The sequence below is a fragment of the Penaeus monodon genome, unplaced genomic scaffold, assembly GCF_015228065.2.
Source record: "Penaeus monodon isolate SGIC_2016 unplaced genomic scaffold, NSTDA_Pmon_1 PmonScaffold_5951, whole genome shotgun sequence".
Taxonomy (NCBI): Eukaryota; Metazoa; Arthropoda; class Malacostraca; order Decapoda; family Penaeidae; genus Penaeus; species Penaeus monodon.
The window spans coordinates 1,904-12,500 of record NW_023660942.1 but is presented as its reverse complement, the minus strand read 5'-3'; the positions used below and the strand labels follow the sequence as shown (position 1 = coordinate 12,500).

At 34.7% G+C, this 10,597-nt stretch overlaps 1 pseudogene; it reads left to right on the top strand.

Annotated features, from left to right (window-relative positions):
- Nucleotides 1–423: 423 nt before the first annotated feature.
- LOC119571355 lies at nt 424–6,090 on the top strand (annotated as a pseudogene).
- The last annotated feature ends 4,507 nt before the right edge of the window (nt 6,091–10,597 follow it).

Sequence of the window (10,597 nt, the reverse complement as noted above, 5' to 3'; positions counted from 1 at the left end):
TAATTTCAGAAACGGTTGGTATCCCTGTAGAGGTATTTACGGTTGGTAGCTCTACTTGGCCATGTGTTGTCAGCGCAACGTAAACAAACCTGAGAAACGTTTTGCCTCAACTCCGGTGGTAATATTTTGTTCTATATTGAAGCTCTTGGTTATATTTTGCCCGTATTTGTATAGGCATTCTTTGCATTACTCTTGGGAAGATTAGGTATGTCGATTTGTCTTTAAAATCCGTGGAATATTTCGTATTACAAATGAGTGAATAGTTGGCTCAAAAAGAAAAAAAAAAATCCTTTACTGGTGTGATCTTTGAGGTTATCATTCTATCAGTGTTTTCGTAGGTAAACAAGTGTTTCCGGACGCAACAATAACCATTATCGGTGGGAGTTTCTTCATCAGATTAGAAGTGATGTAGTGGTTATTAGAATGACGCTTGATGAGGTTATCTCCCTTGCCTGGAACCTGTTACCGGTATTTGATATTGTTTTGCAGAGGCGTGTCATGTTTTCTCATGACATTACTGTTGCTAGGAAACTTAACATGCAAAAGCAGGTTCCCAGCTCCATATTCTAGACCCAGGTTGAAAACTCAATTTTACACAACAAGAAACAGGACTTTTTCATAATTACAATGGCAGTTTTTTGTCCAAAACCATTTTAAACCTTCAGTGATCTGTGATAGATGGCCTTCAGTCTGAATTCCATCTCCAAACTATTGATAAACTTGGATAATTTCAAAAAACTTTTCTGTGGAAAATATGCACACTTCCAGTTGATAATGGTCTACATATATATTGAATATGAGGATGATGCTTATGTCAGTTACAAGGCAAAGATGAGCAAATAATTTTTAAGAAGTTCTGATACAAAATACAATTATTTTATTTGTTCAAGGAGAACATGACATGAGTTATATATTAGTAGTGGAATTCTTGTGAATGGTAACCAAACGTTCATATCAATTAGAGAGTTCTGACAGATGGAATATATATACCTTGGGCCCAAATTAAGGATGGTATGGCTATGGCAGTGGTGTCTCTTTTGTGTTCGTACATCCTAAGGTTTTGGATTTTTATGGCTCCAGCAGTGCTAGTTCTTAACCTTTATTGACAGGCATAAGAACTCACTGAAATCAATTAAAATCTAGTGAGATGTGGCAACGGCCCGACAGTGGGCGCGGGAGTCCGCTGCCTTAAGCCGAACGTCCCGCTCCACTCGCTCTGGCGCGTCGCCGCGCGTACAAGTTTGCCCGTCCGTGAGACCCGTTTTCTATGACGTGTCTACACGTGACCCGTCAATAACGGGTTAAGCTACAGCTTCCATCCTGTGCCTAAACCTAAAATTTATTTGAATGACATTGTCAAATTATTTTGTCCAGAACCAAGACAAGAGAAAAGAAATTAAATTCTTGCAAGAAACTTTGAAATTAACCCTGACACTTGATGTTATCGTGGTACATTATTTGAGTAAATTAGAAATTGTGTATTGGACTACAAGTAATTAGTTTTTAGAAATTTTATCCTTTGACACTGGGAACATGCACTATCTATTTCTCCTCTTCTTCTTTTCTTTTTCTACATAAATTGTTCAAATTATCACTAAGGAATCAATTAATAAGTTTACTTGACATCTTATATAGACCTATATACATATCCCATTCCTAAATTTTCGGAAAAAAAACAACTATTGTTGTTATTATTCCTGTTACATTATTTTTACTATCAGTTTGATTATTTATTATAATATCAATGTTAATAGTTAATACAAATGAAAAGTTTTTTCTTGGAAATTTAAGGAGTGGGGTAAATAAGCAGGTCAGGTAAGCTTATTGATATAACTCCTTGGTGACTAAGTGCTTCTAGAGCATTTGCGTAAAGAAGAGTGATAAACAAAACCAATTATGAGTTTAAAGTTGTACCAATATCCATAATAAGTAATAACCTCACATGATGCCAGAATGATGTGATCTAAGCCTCTTTGACTGTTTTTCTCAGGTAAAGTAGAAATATTGTTTGTAGAATGTGCATACGTTTTTTCTTTTCTTAGGCATTATCACCATGCAAAGCATCTCATAACAGTTGGCTTTTTTTTATTATTTAATGTGACACAGAAATTACATGGAAACTATAAGCATTTGATTTTGAGGGAGAATATAGTAAGTGTACAGTTTCATTTTTAAAACTGTAAGTATTGGCACTGTTGTGTGTGAGTGTGTTACACATGATAAAATCATAGTGAGTTTTGTTAAGCTGCTGTATGTTTAATCTGTGAAGCACAAAAAACAGTATTCTGCAGGGTGAGGGCAGCACACAGCATAGCCATGCTGCAGAATCATATCAATGACAAATGCAAAGTGTTTACTGTGTTCTAATTCTGAGGAGTGATTTCTTTTGTAATGATGGTTATTGATTAGCTATTAACCCTTTCCCGACGGGTAGTATTCATAGTGGCCCGGGCCTCACTGCCAGGGGCCTTATATCGTCGCCCTAGCCAATACCAGCATTCCATGCCGTTTGATTGATTTTACTTGATCCCCCCAGAAATACGTATTGGTATTTTCACGTGGTTTTACATCATCACTTCGTGAATACTATATAATATCTCTGGCCAGTGTAGTCGATTACCGACGTAATTTTTTTTACGCTAACCTCGGAAGCCCGAGAAGCCTTTATGAAATGCATAGTATAGGAAAAATGAGAGAAAAGTGTTAAAAATACTTAATCACATTTTCAGTAGCAAGAAATATTATTTGCTGTAATTGTAACAAAAAAAAACTCATGGCATGTACGTACATGCCCCAGCAGATAGTCCAGACAATGCCATGGCATGTATGTACATGCCACCCATCGGGAAAGGGTTAACGGTTATAGATTTTTAAATTGTGCCAGGTGAGTTTGTTTAGTCTTCTGGATATTTATTATACTGGAACTTAGCAAGTAGATTAAGAAAATATTTTTAGATATGTATGTGCTACTTTATACATGCACAAAATGTACTTAAAAAAAAAAAGAACTCTGGTACTTGGAATTTATCATAGAAAAAAAAATACTCAAAAACATGCTTCTGCTTGTCATTGCTTAAAAGTTTACTAAGTCTATCTACAGAATGTTGTGTGAGGAAAACTTGTTCTTCTTTCAGGAAAGTGGAATAAGTGAGAAAACGCTGTTGTCAAATGGTGTAAATGTACGTGGAATAAAGTCTCACTTTTGACACAAATTTAACAATGGCAGCAAAAAAGCACACACTATTAGTGACGAGAACGGACTGACGACATACATGTAGAGGAAAATGTGGATTTTGCAGGTATGTACTTATCTGACCATGTCCTAGAGGGACTGAAGAAATGGATTTATCAGGCGAGTCCCATTCAACTTGCTGCCATTCCACTTGGTCGCTGTGGGCTTGACCTTGTGGTTCAGGCCAAGAGTGGAAACAGGTAAGACATGTGTGTTTACTGTTGTTGCTTAGAGATGCTCAGGTGTTGCAGCCTCAACAACTCAAGTATTGGTCATAGCACCAACAAGGGAGATAGCAGTGCAGATCACTCAAGTAATCAATTCCATAGGCAGTGGAACACCAGGGTTGAGGGCCTATGCCTTTATAGGTGGAATTCCTCTGTCACAGGATAAAGCAAAGCTAAGCTGTTGTCATATAGCTGTGGGCACACCAGGACGTTTTAGCACAGCTGGTTGAACTTGGTCTCCTAAAGCTTGATAATGTTCGCTTGTTTGTTCTTGATGAAGCTGATCAGTTGTTGACTGGTCAGTTCACAAAAGGAGTAATCAGTCTAGCTTCAGCACTTCCTTTGAATAAACAAATATTAGCATTAAGCGCTACATACACAGATGAAGTTGCAAAAGTTGCAGAAGAACTGATGCGTTCACCAAATCATGTTCGCCTTGATCGAGATTGTCCTCTTCTTGGAGTGAATCAGTTTGCTAGGCTGCTTCCTTCCATCATCAGCCACACAGAATACAGCAAACCAAAATGTCTGAGCTGTTGTCAGTATTATCACAGTAACTTTCAACCAGTGCCTTGTCTTTACTAATTCCAGTTAGTGCTGAATCAATTTGTAATGAATTACGAGCAACTGGATGGCCAGTATCATACCTGACAGTGGACAAGCACAAAGAGATCGCTTACAGGCACTTGATGCACTCTGCTCCTACAAGTGTCGCATCCTTATATCCACAGACCTCTCTGCCAGAGGTTTAGATTCAGAACACGTCAATCTAGTGATAAATCTAGATATGCCACGGGACCAGGCTACTTACTTGCATCGTGTTGGACGAGCAGGACGCTTCGGTTCTCGAGGAGGTGCCATCACACTGGCTACTGAAGGGATGATTGGACAGCTATGAGAGCTATTGTGACACTTGCCAATGTGAAAGCATATTTGCTTCAAGAGGGCTGGGACTCCAATATCACTAGTAAAGAGGTAGCAGGTATGGAGGAAGTAGAGATGCTGGGGGAAGAGGAACTGAATCTGTGGCTGGAGGTAAACAAGACAAAAAGGCTTTCCACAAGCCAACAAAGGTTATGAAGAGTATACAAATGGGAATGTAGGAGAGAGAATAACTGAGTCGGTAGGGAGAAAATCTAATTCGAAAGTAGAATTACATGATGAATCTGAAAAAGAAAATCTGAAGGATACATCAGTGAGAAAAAAAAATCACAAGCAGAATAAGACAGTGTAAAACAGAAAGTAAAATGATAAACCAGGTAATCAGGAAAGTGTAATGTAAAGAACACAAAAGAAACAATAAATGACAGTATATCATGCAAGAAAGAAAGCGATCCTGAAGAAGTGGCAAATAAAGCAATTGAAAAGAAGAGCAGAAAACCAGAAAAAAGTTTCAGCCCTTCTCAGTAAAGTAAGCTTTTCCTTGCATAAGTTTTCATATGCAGAGATTTACAAGGAATTATCAGAGAAAGGTGACACAGAAAGTGCTAGTATATCTTCAACAATTACTATTCCATCCTTGCCAGATAAGCTGAATCCATCTGAGTCAGAGCTGAAGGTTCTCTGTGACCACATAGAGGACACTAATGAGGACCTTGAAAACAAAATTACAAGTATAGATAAATTCTGGAAGTCCTCAGAAGTTGATATAAAAGAAGCACTTCAGCTTTAATTGAAGGCAAAGATCCAAGTTCCCTACCTCGCAACAATGATTATAAGAATCTTGCAGTGATGTGACTGATCATGTATGTCTTTTAGAGCCAGATGAAAAGGGATTATCCCCAAAAACAGCTCTACCAACACATGAATTATGGCATTACACATAAGAACACTTCTGATTGTGCAGACAAGTAACAGAGAGTTCTTTGTCAGAGAGGGAGAGTAAAGTCAACACAGACTCTGGCAGTGGGTTATATCAGTCTTCCAAGAGCACGACTCAGTCTACCTCAGAACTGTGTTCCTCAAAGAAGACCAGTAATTCAGGAGAAAGCAAAGAAAAAGTACTCAAGTCTCAAGAAATAAAACAAAAGGTTAAGAAGTCAAGGTCACACCATAAACAGTCACAAGAAGATTTAGAAATGAGAAGAGAACCCAAGTCTAAAAAGGTACAAAAGAAGCTAACAAAGAGGTCCACATCTACCAGCACAGATACTTCTTTTGAGAGTAGCTCAAGCACTGATTATCATTACCAGCAAAATATAATGGATTTTATGATAGTCAACAAACAGCAAAGGATTATTGGAGCCAGATGCATGGTATGTATAGTTCAGGTTATCAGCAATATGACACAGGCAGATTATTCTTCATATGGAGGAGCTTACCAGAATTTCCAACCACCAGGAGGAGGAGAAGGAGGAGATCAGTGGAGCAGCAGCAACAGAACTATTCTAAGGTTATCCTTTTGACTGGACTACTACACTATGAGTGCTTACAGTTATAAGAGAGCTTATGTTGAGAGTGCTCAAAAGTTTGCCTCAATGATGGATTATGTTCAGAGCATGGGACGAATGAGTGCATGGATAGCCCGTGACTATCATTCACGCAATAGCCAAAATAGTTATAAATATGGTAAATGCTATAAGAAAAGCACTAATAAGCAAAGTTAGTGATAATAGACAAAACAAAATTATGAGTGTAAATAGAGAAATTTATTAATACACATTCTCTAGTGAAATTTTAGTTTTAAGTGATGAAATGTGTTTATTATTTTAATATTTTTGTTTTTAAGAATAATTTGCAAAGAAAAAATTTAATTTTTGGGGACAAGATTTGCACAGAATTTTAAGTTGTAAAAAATCATAAAATGTAAAAAAGACTAAGAAAACTTTCAAACACCATCCCAAAAGGGGATGGTACAGTTTTACCCCTTGAAAACAAGTGATCCAACTTTAGCCCATACTTCACAATTTAAAATAAAGCTGATAAATGATGAGAGCATTTTGAAAGCACAATGGAAAAAAGCAAGAAAATTTCAGACCCCTGCAGTAGTGTGTGTAATTTTGGATCCTGTAAAAACTACAAGTAAAAACCCCCACCCTTTCCCCTCCAGCTTCCCCGTACCGGCCTCACTATTTTTCCCTGGGAGAAGGTTAACAAATATTTTTACAATCAGGAGTGGTGCCCCTTTGCTAAGGCTTTTATTAGGTAATGGATTTTTTTTTTAAATTTTTTTCTGGTCCCCTGTAAAATTTTAGAGTGTTTGGGTTCATGTTTGGGAAAATCAAATTTTTAAAATGGGGTTTTCACTATATGTGAATTTGATTAAATAAAAGGGGGGGTTACATTTAAACATGGATTATTTTTATCATCTTACTTTTAAATGTAAAAAAAAATTTAATTCTAAAGTTTTTGAACTAAACGGGTTTCAATTTAAATGGTGAGAATGACCCGTGGTGTTCGTGTGTCGGGGTATTGTGGAGCCCCAAAAAGTTACCTCGGGAAAAAGAGTGGCACTCACGAAATAACAAAAAAGAGGACTCCCAGGGAAAGAGCCCATTTTACATGAAGGGCCCGGGGACATCCTATGTTTTTTTCCAATATATGGGATGTAATACTGCTTTAATGTATTTCCCCCTCAAAGGGAATATTTAAGGAGCAAAGGGGGGAAGTACACAATTAAAATATTAAAAAAATGCAAAAAAAAACCCCATTTTTATATATTTTCGACTTTTTTTAAAAAAACATTCTTTTTAAAAATAAATGAAGCCAAAACAGCATGTCAATTCTGATTTTTAGTGTTTTTTGAACTGAAAGTTCATTGTTTAGATTTTTGTTGGGAAAGAGTATTTTAAATTTTTTTTTTTTCTAATTTCATGGGGCAAAAAAATAAATTTAAAAAGGGGAAAAAAAATTTATTAAAGGCTCATTTTCTTGTAAAAAAAAATATTTGCAATGTGAATTTTTAGAGCCTTTAAATAGTTTTATAATGATGCTAAAAACGAATTTGAAATCCCTGATAAAAGGACATTCTGCCTTTTAATTATTTTCTAACTTTTTTTAGGGATTTGATTACCTTTTTTTATTTTCTTTTTAAAATGTATGTAAGGGGGCCCTTTTTTCCCGAAAGGGAAAGAGAAGAGGGTACAAGATCTAACAAACTGCATCATTATATTCAAGGGGGCACCCTTTCAATATTTTTTAACTTCTGTTTTTTTGCTTTCTCCATTACATTAACGAGGTTTATACAGTTTTAAAAAGAAAAAAAAAATAAAAAATGGAAAGAGAACCATAGTAAAAGCCATGGGCTACGGAAAAAGGGTTTCCCTAACTGCAATAAAACAGATTTGAGGATGACAATTATGAAAACATAAATCGGGCAAGAAATTTAAAAATAAATTTTAATATAATAATACAAAATTGATAACACTATATGATGCCATGTCACCTCATCGATTCATCCCCCTATAGATAAAATAGTAATTAAAGATATTATAACACTAATTTTCGCTATAAAAACGTGTCACTTCATTTTTTTCAGCCATAAATGAAGGTACTAAGAAATTTTATTTTTCATCTTTTTTTTTTGACCATTGGATTGGATTTATGTTTACATGACATGTTCACGTAATATTAACCCTTTGGATCGGATGCTGTCTCCATACAGGGCCCCAAATGGGGGGCAGGGGTTTACTTGAGGGGCCCACTCTGGCAGGTGTGTAGTTGTGGGTGGGTGCTGGGAACGCTTGTGTGCAGTACAGGACCTGTCCCCTTCCTTTGAAAGAAGTTTTCTCTTTTTTGGCATAAGCATTTTTATTTTTTTTGCCTTTTTCCAGTGTCAAATTTTTTGTCTTTTATTTGCTTTACCCAGGGGGAAATGATTGTTTTCCTAGCACAGACCCCATATCATTTCTCTAGGTGCCAAAAACAACAATTAGAACCCAATTAAAAAAAAAAAAAAAATCTCGCATAATTCGGAAATTTGGGAAAATCAAGTGCAGAACAACTTTGTGCCTTTGGGGTTAGTTGTCTTAACAGTGAAACGTAAATTTTCCCTTTTTAAATTTTTTAAATGGATGAGAAACAGTGATTTAGTGTTTACATTTCAAAATGTTTTTTTTTTATATTCCCCCCCCCCCTTTTAAATTTTAGAGCAGTTCTACAGTTTATTTTTAGATCAGATTTGGATAAATTGATTCATTAACAAATTCTTCTTGGTACAAGGGGTGGACCTGTGTGTTTGGCCGGGCAGGAGCCTTTTGAAGGAATGGCAATTATGGCAGTTGGAGGAACCAAGGCGAAAGAAACAAATCCTCTAAAAACATCAATTCTGTAAGGGCCCCCTCAAAAAACTATCCCAGGCATAGCCCAGAAAAGGTAAGGCAATAGGTCCATTTATGATGTAGAAATGAATTAAAATTTTAAGTTTTTTGTATTTTTCGGTAAACTAAAAAATTTTTAATATTTGCTTATATCACTAAAATGATTTTTAAACCTCGAAAATTGGGTGATGTGTGGTTATTGTCTTTTTTTTAAATTTTCCCGGGATTCGTGTAATAAGTTGGATCTCGCAACATTAATGTTTTTTGGGCTAAGGCGGCAAAACCTTCCTGAGAGCCCAGGTGGTTTTTGGGAAAAAAGGTTTTGGTTGAATCAGCTGGTGAAAATGGGCCAAAAAACCCTCTTCTTTTTCATTTTTGCAGATAATAAGTTTGTCAGCGTTTTTGAAAAAAAAAAAGCAAACCATCACGGGCTATAAATTTTTGATATGCGTGGATATTTGCCTTGTTATTTTTTTTTGTTAAAATGAATTTTTTTTCAATTTCCTATGCTTTTTATATGTCCTCAGAACATACAGATACTTATGATTTTCACAAATTGCAGCCATTTTGCAGGTATGCCTGTAAAAGGGGGGTTTCTCAGCCCATTGCTTTATTAATTATTATTTTTTTTTTTGAACATAAGCTTTGTATTTCAGTTTAAAATCCCCTAAAATTTCATGAAAAAGCTTTTGTAAAATAATTGTTGTTTATTTTTTAAAGGGATATTTTAATTTTAAAAATTTTTAAATTAAATGTTATTTCAGGCAAGAAAATTTTGGGGGACTCAATCCCTTGATATTAAACCCTTCCCCTTTTTAAAATTTTTATTTCAAAATACCCATTTTTGTTTTTTTATTTGGGGCATTTTTACCCTTAAAAAATTAAAGGAAATAACCAAAAAAGAATAAAATTTTCCCCAAAATTTTTTTTAAATTTTTAAAACTCCCTGCAGGGTCAAAAAAACCACTTTTTTAAATCATTTCATTACTTGTCATTTTTTTTAAAACCATAAAAAGAATATTTGTTTTTTTGGGAAAATTTTTTAACTGGGGTCCCCTTGCCCTTTTTTATAATCTTTGTTTTTACTATATTCCGGGTCCCAAAAGGGAAAATAGGGAAGGGAATTTTACCAGCTTTTTATAAAAACCAGGAAATATCAACAAATTTGGTCGCGGTTAAAATTAAACATACAAAAACAGTTATTTATTTATTTTAGAATTTGATATTGTTTTCCCTTTCCCTTTCATAATTTTTATTATTTTTTAAAAAAAATTGGGGTTTCGTGTCTTTTTTTTCATTAATATGCTAAAAGTTTTCAAGAATCTGAATTGCTTCGCTGGGGAAATAAAAAAAAAAGGGGATATAAGAGGTGTAGTTTTTCATTTCAGAAATTTTCCCATAAAAATTTTAAAGGGAAACTTTAGAAAAAAATTTTTTTCCCTTTTTCTTGTTTTTTTTTTTTTTTTTTTTTTTTTTTTTTTTTTTTTTTTTTTTTTTTTTTTTTTTAATGAAAAGATAAGGATTGTGAAACAAATCTATAAGAAGGCTAGAAAAAAATCATTTTTAAAATTCTAAGGGAACTAGTGTGGTAGTTACAGTAAGTTTTCCTTTGTTTTATGAGAGAATAACCTACTATTGTCTGGCTATATAATGCTCTTAGCTTACTGAAAATTCAACTTTTTCAAGAGTAAAACAAGGTCAGTAAACTGGCAGACTAGCATGCCTCATATTTCTGATGAATATTGCACTAATTCTGTAACATTGTTATGCATCTCTTATCTATAAATGCACAAAGTCAGTAAAACTGCATTGTAATAAAAATGAAAGAAGAAAATTTGCTTTTTTTTCCACAATTAGATACGCATTCTAATTTTATTTAA